The sequence below is a fragment of the Salvelinus sp. IW2-2015 genome, linkage group LG23, assembly GCF_002910315.2.
Source record: "Salvelinus sp. IW2-2015 linkage group LG23, ASM291031v2, whole genome shotgun sequence".
Classification (NCBI taxonomy): Eukaryota; Metazoa; Chordata; class Actinopteri; order Salmoniformes; family Salmonidae; genus Salvelinus; species Salvelinus sp. IW2-2015.
Window position 1 is genome coordinate 47,263,842 of NC_036863.1, and position 13,109 is coordinate 47,276,950.

The 13,109-nt window shown below is 42.1% G+C and overlaps 3 non-coding genes across 3 annotated transcripts; 1 reads left to right on the forward strand and 2 right to left on the reverse strand.

Moving 5' to 3' along the window:
- Window positions 1-1,010: 1,010 nt before the first annotated feature.
- Window positions 1,011-1,092, reverse strand: trnas-uga (transfer RNA serine (anticodon UGA)). The gene has a single exon. It is a non-coding gene; the product is annotated as a tRNA-Ser (tRNA).
- A 467-nt stretch (window positions 1,093-1,559) lies between these two features.
- Window positions 1,560-1,631, forward strand: trnaa-cgc (transfer RNA alanine (anticodon CGC)). The gene has a single exon. It is a non-coding gene; the product is annotated as a tRNA-Ala (tRNA).
- A 5,897-nt stretch (window positions 1,632-7,528) lies between these two features.
- On the reverse strand, window positions 7,529-7,601 carry trnav-uac (transfer RNA valine (anticodon UAC)). Its single transcript has one exon. It is a non-coding gene; the product is annotated as a tRNA-Val (tRNA).
- Window positions 7,602-13,109: the final 5,508 nt, after the last annotated feature.

Below are 13,109 nucleotides of genomic sequence, written 5' to 3' on the forward strand. Positions count from 1 at the left end.
TTGCTGGAAGCACGGAGAAACACAACGAGGGGGCTGTACCCATCAATGCCACCATGTATGACTATCCTCCACCTAAATCAGAGAATACAGCACTGGTTGATACAAAAGCTGAAGATACATTAAATACACAAACATCACCATCCTCCTTTACCACTGAGGGGTGGCCAGTCCTCTTCTGGCTGTGCCGGGTGGAGATTATAACAGAACATGGCCAAGATGTTCAAATGTTCATAAATGACCAGCATGGTCAAATAATAATAATCACAGAAGTTATCGAGGGTGTAGCAAGTCAGCACCTCAGGAGTAAATGTCAGTTTTAGACCTTCGGTTGCTGTTTTGCCTAAAAATACAAAAACATGTTTGACCTCAGTACTCCTCAATAATAAGTCACCTTTATGTAGCTAGCAGGGCTGTAAAAATATTACAAGGCGGCACCGTTCACTGTGGCTATGGCCGGGGTGTGCGGATAAGGAACGTTAGCAAGCTAATGTAACCGATGAGKAATGGCTAGCTAGTTAGCGGTGGTGCGCGATAATAGCGTTTCAATCGGTGACGTCACTCGCTCTGAGACGCGTTTAAGGCGTTAATTTAGCGCGTGAAGATGTTAATTTAACGCGTGCACACATTAATTTAGCGCCTGCACCTGCTTACTTTACACACATAGCATTAAAAAGATCGCGGTTTAACCACGTGCTTTATGACCCCAACGGCGTTCCATACTTCAGTAGGTGTAGCAGTCTCTAGTCTCTACTTTTATCCAATGTAAAAAWAAAAAAAAATTCAAACGTTGCTACACCAGACCTAATCGACCAGTTTAGCACATTTTTTGTTTTATTGAGAACGGAGTTGAGCGTTCTTCAGCTAGTGTATTTCGTGTGCTTTTCAATCAATCTATCGCCTATTTTAGCACATGCATAAGGTTTGATCGCGCAATCTGATTATTTTCGAATGGTGAACGGGGTTATTCGTCATAATCCACACGTTATGATTGATTCAAAAGAACCATTTTCCGCTGCGAGCAGGGTTCGAACCTGCGCGGGAAGAACCCATTGGATTTCAAGTCCAACGCCTTAACCACTCGGCCATCGCAGCTCATAGTTGTGTAGGATGATATTATAAATAATGAACGATTCCTGTAAGGCGTCGACGATGAACATCATAAAAACAGGCAGTTTAGCTAGCTTGTTTGATTATAGGCTACCATCCATATCCGTGGATAGTATTTGGCTAAATGGCAATTGCACTGTCTGACAACAAACATCAGTAAACCGCTGATCMAGCTACAACGTATAGTAGCAAGCACAGCTAACTTAACGTTAGTCATCAAGAAGCTAACGTAAACATGATAATGTTGTGCGCCACTGTAAACGTTGTTGGCATCAGATATTGCAATGAATGTATAATTAAAGACTAAATGAATAAATCACATACCAACCAACCTGATGAACAAGTTGCTAGGTCGGCTAATGGGACGTTCCAAAAACATAAAACCCTCAATATTGGCGCCTCTACAAGAACTAGGTTGAAATAGCTTAAATATTTCTTTAAAATTATCACGTGGGGATGTAGCTCAGTGGTAGAGCGCATGCTTCGCATGTATGAGGCCCCGGGTTCAATCCCCGGCATCTCCATATTTTCCAAAGATTATGCTTTCACAATCTAGTTCAATTTTTTTCTTCACCTTTATTTAACCAGGTAAACCAGTTGAGAACAAGTTCTCATTCACAACTGCGACCTGGCCAAGATAAAGCAAAGCAGTGCGGTAAAGGCAATAAATAGGCCATAGTGGCGAAATAATTACAATTTAGCAAATAAATAATTACAATTTAGCAAATAAACACTGGAGAGATAGATGTGCAGAAGATGAATGTGCAAGTAGAGATACTGGGGTGCAAAGGAGCAAAACATAAATAACAATATGGGGATGAGGTAGTTGGGTGGGCTATTTACAGATGGGCTTCCAACACGTCTCCAACACCACTATGGGCAAAAAAGTCCTAGACCAGTGTTATTCTACCAACAAGCAAGCATACAAGACCTTCCCTCTTCCGCCATTTGGAAAATGCTTTAAGCCCCGGATTAACACTGAGGTTTGCGCTAAACTAAAGGGCAGGGCTACCGCACACAGAGCTATCGTAGACAACCCTGAGMCTACGGCCGAGGACAGGAATGAATATAAGAAGTCCCGCTATGACCTCTGCAGAGTCATCAAACAAGCAAAAGGACTATATACTGTAGGAATAAGGTGTAATTATACTACACATGCGCCGATGTCCATCGCATGTGGCAGGGGCTACAGTCCATTACGGATTACAAAAGAAAACCCAACCGTGATCTACCCAACAATGCATTTTATGCACACTTTGACAACAACAACATGCCGGGTGTGAGGGCACTGACCCAGAGGATTGGTTGATCTCACTCTGACGTGAGAAACGTCTTTAATCAGGTCAACACCCGCAAGGCCGCGGGGCCCGACGGAATTCCAGGACGCGTTCTCAGAGCATGCGTAGAACAGATGGCAGGCATATTAACGGTCATTTTCAACCTCTCCTTGTCCCAGTCTATAATCCTCACATGTTTAAAGATGACTACCYTCATTCCTGTCCCCAAGAACTCGAAGACTTCATGACACAACGAATACCACCTTGTAGCACTCGCTTCTGTAATCATGAAGTGCTTTGAGAGGCTGGTTATGGCACACATTAACTCCACCATCCCAGACACCCTGGACCCACTCCATTCCACTCCAACAGATCCGTAGATGAAGCAATCTCAATAGCTCTCCACACTGCCCTTACCCACGTAGATAAGAGGAATACTTATGTGAGAATGCTGTTCATTGACTACAGCTCAGCGGTCAACACCATTGTCCCCTCCAAGCTCGTCACCAAGCTTAGCACTGGGTCTGAATATCTCCCTCTGCAACTGGATCCTGAACTTCCTGATGGGCCGCCCCCAGGTGGTGAGGGTAGGCAACATCACCTCCACCACACTGACCCTCAACACATTATCAAGTTTGATTATGGCACGACAGTGGTAGGCCTGATCACCGGTGACGATGAGACAGCCTACAGGGAGGAGGTCAATGACCTGGCAGTGTGGGGCCAGAACAACCTCTCCCTCAATGTCAGTAAGACCAAGGAGCTGATCGTGGATTACAGGAAACGGGGGGCAAGCACACKCCCCCCCCCCCKTCCKCATCGACGAGGCTGCAGTGGAGCAGGTTAAGAGCTTCAAGTTCCTCAGTGTCCAAATCACTAAAGACTTAAAATGGTCCAAACATGCGCACAGTCATGAATAAGGTGCCGACAGACAGGGCTGCCGTTCTTCTAGCTCATAGGACACTTTTCAGGATTTAGTTTTTTATTTCTTACAGTATTAGCCCAGATTTTTTTGTGTGTTATTACATACAGCCGGAAAGAACTATAGGATATCAGAGCGGTGGTAACTCACCTGCACTACCAGCATTACGACCAGGAATATGACTTTCCCGAATCGAAACCTTTGTTCGCACCCCCCAGGGCAATTGAACTGATTCCAGAGGCCGACCCAAAACAGCGCCGGAGGAGGAGAGGTACTCGGAGTGGTCTTCTAGTCCAACTAAGGAGGCGCGCACACCATCCACCGCTTCCGAGTATATTACTCGCTAATGTTCAGTCTCTGGATAATAAAGTTTGACGAGCTCAGGGTGAGGATTTCTTTCCAGAGAGACATCAGGATTGTGACATACTCTGTTTCAAGGAAACATGGCTTTCTCGGAATATACTGTCTGAGTCCAGCCAGTTGGGTTCTCAGTTCATCGCGCAGACAGGAATAAGTTTCTCTCTGTGAAGAAGAAGGGTGGGGGTGTATGTTTCATGATTAACGACTCATGGTGTGATTGTGATAACAACTCAAGTCCTTTTGTTCACCCGATCTAGAATAGCTCACAATCAAATGCAGACAGTATTATCTCCCAAGAGAATACTCTTAGGTTATAGTCACAGCCGTGTATATCCCCCCTCAAGCCGATACCACGACGGCCCTCAAAGAACTTCACTGGACTTTATGCAAACTGGAAACCACATATCCTGAGACTGCATTTATTGTAGTTGGGGATTTTAACAAAGCACATTTGAGAAAAAGGCTGCCAAAGTTTAATCAACACAAGGCACTCCCTTGCCCTCCTTTCGGCAAATCTGACCACAACTCTATTTTGCTCCTCCCTTCCTATAGGCAGAAATTCAAACAGGAAGTACCTGTGCTAAGGACTATTCAACGCTGGTCTGACCAATCACAATCCAAGCTTCAAGATTGTTTTGATCACGCGGACTAGGATATGTTCCGGGGAGTGTCCGATAATAACATTGACGAATATACTGGTACGGTGACTGAGTTTATCAGGAAGTGTATAGGAGATCTTGTACCCATTGTGACTATTAGAACCTACCCTAAGCAGAAAACGTGGATAGATGGCAGCATTCGCGTAAAACTGAAATGGCGAACCACCGTATTTAACCATGGCAAGGTGACTGGGGATATGGCAGAATACAAACAGTGTAGTTATTCCGTCTACAAGGCAATCAAACAGGAAAAACGTCAGTATAGAGACAAAGTGGAGTCGCAATTTAACGGCTCAGACACGAGACGTATGTGGCAGGGTCTACAGACAWTCACAGACTACAAAAAGAAAACCAGCCACATTGCGGATAACGAAGTCTTGCTTCCAGACAAGCTAAACACCTTCTTTGCCCGCTTTGAGGATAACACAGTGCCACCAACGCAGCCCGCTACCAAGGACTGTGGGATCTCCTTCTCTGTGGCCGACGTGAGTAAGACATTTAAGCATGCTAACCTTCGCAGGGGGGAAGGTTCAGAATTCACAAATTAATATTTGGATTCACATGATTCGATTCACCGCAATTGAACTGACTACAACGGCGAAGTGAATTGATTGTTTCGTCAAAAAGAATAGTTTATATGAATCGTTCAAAAATAGTAAATCAACTTTGTATGGACATATTCGTGAGTGTCGGTGGAAAGTTTTTGGGYAGATGACATGACGAAAATAATACATGCTACCAATCGCCAAACCGTTAACTACAGGTTATAAGATTTGCTTTGAATTGGCAACCTAGTTAGTCTGCTCTCTATCATACAGCATTTTATAGGCTAGGCCTAACTGCTGTAGTCTCTTGAGCAACGGCCTACTTGTCTAGCACACATGCAGGTGATGCTCCCAAACACAGACGCACTTGTGTCATTCCGATCCTGGCTGATATGTTGATATTTATTTGATTGATAAAATATTTAAAAACTGTGACTGAATAAAGTACATTAACAGAAGTTATTAAATTCATTTACAATACTTTCCCAAAACTTTTCTAGGCCTGGAAAACCCAATTTTAAAAACCCATGACTTTCACAGGATTTCCATGACCGTATGAACCCTYCATTAAATTAAATTCATGTTCATGAATGTTGCATTTTACCTAATGAAACCCATAGTGGGTGGTAACTGTAAAAAAGTCTATATTTATTTTTACAGTCTATGACTTTACCCCAGGATACACATTATGGGCAGTAACTATAGAAYAAAATTGCTTTATTCAGGGGAATTTYGTGAAACAAGGTTTCTGTATTCACATCAGGGTAATTTAGCAAAAAGTGTCTGCCTATTTGCAAGGCAAATGCACTTGCATTCAGTAGCGTCTATGAATCACACGATTATGAAGACATTATGAAAGTGTGCATGCTGATTTTAAATGTATGTAGTTCTGTCCTTGTGATGTACTTGTCTATTAATGTTATGTGTTATGTCATGTTTTATGTTTTGTGTGGACCCCAGGAAGAGTACTTCTGCTTTAGTAGCCCAAAGGCCAGTTGATGAGGGTGATATTGATTCATTTCAAATCTTATCATCAAAAGGGAATCTATGCAGCCAGCTATACACTCCTATCCCCATGGACCTGTTCGTACATAAAACATTATCCAGTTATCCTGCATTATCCTGCATTATCCTGCAATTGTGTCGATTTCCTCCGTAACTCGATTTAATGGCAAGAAGGCAGGAAAAAAATAGAAAAATATGCGTACTTTCTTTAGTGAAACACAATTTTCCACCACCATTCTATGGTGGCTAATTCTACTTACTAACATTGCTTTCAACATTCAGACCAAGGGTAAACAACAGACGGCTGCAACCAGATTGGCTGAACGCAATACGCAACATCCAGGAATAGCATTTAGCCACTCTAGCAAGGCGTCAGGAGTCTTATGGCTTGGGGGTAGTAATACAATATAATAGTAATACAGCTGCACCATCGAGCGCGTCCTGACCGGTTGCATCACCGCCTGGTATAGCAACTGCTCGGCACACGACCGCAAGGCGCTACAGAGGGTAGTGCGTATGGCCCAGTACATCACTGGGGCCAAGCTGCCTGCCATCCAGGACCTATATACTATGCGGTGTCAGAGGAAGGGCCAAAGAATTGTCAAAGACTCCAGTCACCCTAGTCATAGACTGTTCTCTCTGCTACCACACGGCAAGCGGTACCAGAGCGCCAAGTCTAGGTCCAAATGGCTTCTTAGCAGCTTTAACCCCCAAGCCATAAGACTGCTGAACATTTAATCAAATGGCCACCCGGACTATTTACATTGATCCCCCCTTGACTAACCTGTACTCCTGCACATTGACTCGGTAATGGTACAATAACGGTATTTAGCCACGTTATTATTATTTTATTGTGTTACTTTTTATTAAATGTTTTACTTTAGTTTATTTAGTAAATATTTTCTTAACTCTATTTATTGAACTGCATTGTTGGTTAATTAAGGGCTTGTAAGTAAGCATTTCACTGTAAGGTGACCTTTTGTATTCGGCACATGACAAATCAAATTTTATTTTATTTGGTGGGAAATTGTGTTTCATAAAGAAAGTACTGTAAAACTACAATTTATAGCCCAGGCATTTATCTGCTTCAATCACTGAACACAACTGGCTCTTATTAGAGATAGGTTTCTATTTGAATCAAGTTTTTATTTCCTAATGCACACAGCTTTTTCTCAATAAATTGTTGAAAAGACTACCACAATGTTTATTGTGACCAGTATGACCAGTGTAAACATTATAATAACAAATCCAACACGGATCAAAGGTGCATTTAATTGAAGTTTTATGGTATGCATATTTTACAATTTTTTTCTCGCCTTCTCGCCATTAAATCGAGTTAAGGAGGAAACGGATGCATTTGCAGCTTGAATGGAAATTGTTTTATGTATGAACCGTCCACAAGCGATCCGAGTGTATAGCCGGCCGCATAGATACCCTTTGGATGGTAGAATGAAACGACTCAATATCGCCATCTGCAGGCTTTTGGACTTAAACTCAGTCAACTACTTGTTGACTGAGTGACTCACAATAACCTATGTGGATATGAACAGCAAACTCTGTATTAAAATAGTGTAGGCTGCCACCACCTAAATAGACACATGCATTAGTAATACTTTAGTGTATCACATAACGTATATACGTAAATTAAAATCATGGTTCCACTGGGGCTCGAACCCAGGACCTTCTGCGTGTAAAGCAGACGTGATAACCGCTACACTATGGAACCACTTGAAAACTCAGATTCCGGTATGCGCTAAAGTATGTTGCGTACTAGTAACTCTTGCAAATGGGACTTTAAACGTTGCAATGTTAATTTCACGTGACAAAATGGCTAGCTAACTAGTATCTAGTTACTGTTGCTAATAAAGCCAGTACATGCCAAAAACACAAATGTAAAGACATATATCCTGAGCTAGTTATTTCGGAGCTACCATAGAAGTAGCTAACACATGTGCATCTACTGGGACACCAGCTAACGTTATCTAACTTTAACGGCCACACAACTCCGATGCAAACTCCCATTCACCAGCTCTGCAAGCGTTATAATGTCAAAATACGTTCGTTGATCACCAAATAAGGAGTTTGGTTGAGCAACTATCTTCTTAATTTTCTGAGCTAAACTGGCCCCGGCACTTCCAACAACAACCTTTAAAACATCACAGAATTCTGCCCAAAAATAACATGACAATTTCTCTCAAACAGTGGCATATGGGCTTTTCAGGTCAGTGCTGATGCCGCTCTTTGATAAGCAGTGTCCACTTTGTCAAAGGCAGGGGCACAAAATATTTAGCTTGTCCTTTCCCAGGGCGCCTCTCCAGGGTACTCTCCAAAAACGTTCTGTCCAAAAAATTATCCAACATAAATCATGTAACAGATATAGGATATGCAGCATACAGGCTAGGCTGTAGCCTACATGCTGGAGATAAAATGTATGACATTGTAATGAAACGGACACGTTTAACATCATGCYGGTTTCTCCGATCAAATAGCCTAATTTAAATGGCTCTCAATCCCCCCCAAATTGCTGTCACGTTAACAAACAACATGTAACAACAGGACAGGTKCAAGTAGAATGGACAATCACAACTGTTGTCCAGGAGTTTCACCTCATTGTCATAATCAGTGGTTTCAACTTTGTATCCCTCAATTTTTGACACGTTGATCATAGATACAAGAAAATACTTCTGCATTTCCCGCTGTGTAAACACATTGCAAATCAAATCAAATTGTATTTGTCACATGCACAGAATACAACAGGTGTAGTAGACCTTACAGTGAAATGCTTACTTACAAGCCTTAACCGACAATGCAGTTTAAAGAAAAATACCTAAAAAAAGTAAGAAATAGTAAAGAGCTGCAGGAAAATAACAATAGCAAGGCTCTATACAGGGAGTACCTGAACAGAGTGAATGTACATGTAGGTAGAGTTATTAAAGTGACTATGCATAGATGATAACAGAGAGTAGCAGCAGCGTAAAGGGGGGGGGCAATGCAAATCGTCTGGGTAGCCATCTGATTAGATGTTCAGGAGTCTTATGGCTTGGGGGTAGAAGCTGTTTAGAAGCCTCTTGGACCTAGACTTGGCACTCCAATACCGCTTGCCGTGCGGTAGCAGAGAGAACAGTCTATGACTACGGTGGCTGGAGTCTTTGACAATTTTTAGGGCCTTCTTCTGACACCGCCTGGTATAGAGGTCCTGGATGGCAGGAAGCTTGGCCCCGGTGATATACTGGGCCGTACACATTACCCTCTGTAGTGCCATGCGGTCGGAAGCCGAGCAGTTACCATATCAGGCAGTGATGCAATCAGTCAGGATGCTCTCGGTGGTGCAGCTGTAGAACCTTTTCAGAATCTGAGGACCCATGCCAAATCTTTTCAGTCTCCTGAGGGGAATAGGTTTTGTTGTGCCTTCTTCACAACTGTCTTAGTGTGCTTGGACCATGTTAGTTTGTTGGTGATGTGGACACCAAAGAACTTGAAGCTCTCAACCTGCTCCACTACAGTCCCATCGATGAGATTGGTAGGTGGAGTTATTAAAGTGACTATGCATAGATGATAACAGAGAGTAGCAGCAGCGTAAAGGGGGGGGGGGATGCAAATAGTCTGGGTAGCCATTTGATTAGATGTTCAGGAGTCGGTCCTTCTTTTCCTGTAGTCCACAATCATCTCCTTAGTCTTGATCACATGGAGGGAGAGGTTGTTGTCCTGGCACCACACGGTCAGGTCTTTGATCTCCTCCCTATAATGTCTATTCCATGTTGGTTCAACGTAATTTCATTGAAATGACGATGAAACAACGTTGATTCAACCAGTGTGTGACCAGTGGGCGGCTGAATCTCAATTGTCTATAGTGGCATCCTCTCCTAGTCTCCTCTCGCTGAGCTGAAAAAGACTGGATGAGTGGAAGCAATATGGGAGAGGCTGACTAGGACTTAGATTACACCTGTCCAGTTTTTTAATGTCAATGTACTTAAATGGAGGAAAGGAAATAAGGAGAGCACACCATCTAAGACTATTGAGATGCACTCCACAGTGTTTCGACAACAGGGAGCAGCATTGATTCACTGTAAAAATGACTTTAAATTAAAGTGCCTGAGCAATTGAAATACTGGAAATATTAACCAAAGTCTTTAAAACAATCAAAACATTATTTTACAAGCAGTCACTTAAAGAGTATGACATTAATAATGAATTGCTGATATTACTACTGTATACTGATACTGAGCCAAGAGAGGACAGAGGGAGAGGGAGAGGTCAGTATAATAAATTAATAAATTAAACAAGTAAAGCTAAACACTGTAAAAATGCATCACGGACAGCAAGGTTTGTAAAGCGCAATAATGTGCTGTATATCTTGCAGATCTATGGCTGCATTTATCAAAGTATGACTTCAAATCAAAATGTATTTGTCACATGCTTCGTAAACAACAGGTGTGGGCTAATAGTGAAATGCTTACTTATGGCCCTTCCCAACAATGCGGAAAGAAATAATAGAAAAGTATACTGTATAGTAGAATTTCTGATATATTCCTCTTTTCTCCTTAAAATGGAGTTCTATCTTGGGATAGAACTATCCATTTAAGATCCAGATGAAAGCATGCGTTGGTAGAGGTGACGATAGGACGATGCGTGTTACACGGTTCCAGAACTTGATCACATTTCATTCACTGTCTCTCAGAATAAAGGGAAAAGTCTAAACGGAATCCTTGGGACATCCCAACTCTAATGTCACCCCATTGAAGTTGACATTTAAAACGGTTAAGGTTAGAGTTAGGTAAGGGTTGTTGTTAAGGTTAGGGTAAGGGTTTAGGGTAGGGATGTCCCAAGGATCCCGGATAGTACTAATCATAAATACAGGCTAAATGACAAATGGTTGCATGTTATTTTTCAATAGACAAAGAGAGGACAGTGTGTTTTTTTCTAATGTCGTCAAACCGACCACTGTGACCTCACAGAAGGCTGCATCGTTTCACATGGGTTCTCTTCACATCAGGTGTGTTGTTCTGACCATGGAAATAGAATAAACTACTTCTATAGTTCACACACTAGTAGGAGCAGCATGAGGTCAAATAGTTACATTTAGATAATACTTGTTATGCTGATGAATGAGGACCCAAAAGCGACGTAATAGTAACAGAGTCTTTATTCCAGTATTAAACAAATAATGATTCTCCTGGATATAATCAATGGTAATCCAAAACAGGAAACTGAAATCCTCTCGTCAATAGAGAGGAACGCCTGGAGACGCGACCACAGACTGCAGGTCGCTTCGGGAAGGCACTGGCCGTAGCTGACATAGACACCTGCTCACACGCAGCATCTGAAGAAGGCAAAGAACACGACAGGGCGAAACAAGGAACACAGGAAACAGCAAACAATCAAACTAAGAATCCGACAAGGACAGGAGCGGAAAACAAGGGAGAAATAGGGACTCTAAACAGAGGCAAAATAGGGGAACAGTGTGTGAAAGAGTAAATAGGTCGTAGGGAGAATGAGAAACAGCTGGGAGCATGAACGGAACGATAAGAGAGAGAAAGAGAAAGAAACCTATAAGACCAGCAGAGGGAAGACAGGGAACAAGACATGGATCAAAAGACAAAACATGACAATACGTGGCTTCTACCTCATCCATCTATCTGCATCTCTCCCTCTCTTATTCCCTGAACAAGGCAGTTAACCCACTGTTCCTAGGCCGTCATTTACAGTTTTCTTTGATTGCTTAAGCACGATTTTCAAAACAGGGCCCGTGTTTTCAAAAACACTACACACAATTCAAATCAAATCAAATCAAATTTTATTAGTCACATACACATGGTTAGCAGATGTTAATGCGAGTGTAGCGAAATGCTTGTGCTTCTAGTTCCGACAATGCAGTAATAACAAGTAATCTAACCTAACAATTCCACAACTACTACCTTATACACACAAGTGTAAAGGGATAAAGAATATGTACATAAAGATATATGAATGAGTGATGGTACAAAACGGCATAGGCAAGATGGTCACAATTAGCACACCACAACACCCAATTAGCAAAACACTACAGATCATTTGCAAAAAAATACACTCTTGTAAAAACTATACACTTCTTTTTAAAAACCACTTTGTTACCATATGAAACACACGTTTCGCATTACTATACTGTGTTTGCACGAGTTACACTCTGCTGTGATAAACCTAAAAACCACTTTTAGCACTTCTACTTCCCTATGATTAGAGTAGGCTACTATCAAAAAGTACAAATATATGTCAATTCCCACAAACACCTACACAAGACCAATGTTGCAGACTGAAGAAACTCATTTATTTCTCAACACGTCCAAAATGTTGACATGGAGATTCATAATATGTAACCAAACATCACTTTACGTATTGTAAGTTCAAAAAAAAATAAAAAAAAAATAACTAGACATTGTCTCTTCGCCTAGCTGGTCTGGCCAGAGAATTTCATCAAACCAGCAGGCAATGTTGTCATTAGCAAGACACCTTGGAAAGAAACGTCTTGAATGACGAATCCATCCTTGCATTGCTGCTACCTCCATCTGGTCACAGGCCTCCTCCATGGCTTGGATGAGGGTACCTCAGCCTGGAGACGGAGATCATATACATTCCACCTCCATGCCGAGAAAAACTCTTCTATGGGGTTGAGTAATGGAGAGTATGGTGGAAGATATAGGACGGTGAAATGTGGATGTTGCTGAAACCAGTTCTGAACCAGAGCAGAGCGGTGGAAGACACATTGTCCAGACAACAATGTATTGCATATGATCGATTTGATTTGCTGCTGTTATGTTGTGCAATTGGTCCAGAAATGTAAGTATGAGTGCTGTGTTGTAAGGGCCCATATGGGCATGGCGGTGGAGGACCCCATTCTGTGTAATGGCTGCACAGAGTGTTATATTACCCCGACGTTGCCCTGGGACATTGACTATAGTCCTGTGGCCAATGATGTTTCTTCCCCTCCTTCGTGTTCTCGTCAGGTTGAACCCAGCCTCATCTACGTAAATGAACTCATGCTGGATCTCCTCTCCATCCATTCGTAAAACTCTCTGAAAAACAGTGTCAGGCAAATTGTGTAGTTCAGTGTAGATCTAGTATACATATTACAGTACAGTAAAAGATTATGAGACAGTGTGCAAGAATCATGCTAAAGTGAATACATACCTCTGCATAATCATGCCGCAGTCGTTTCACCCTTTCAGATTGCGCTCGAAAGTCACTCGATAAATTGGCT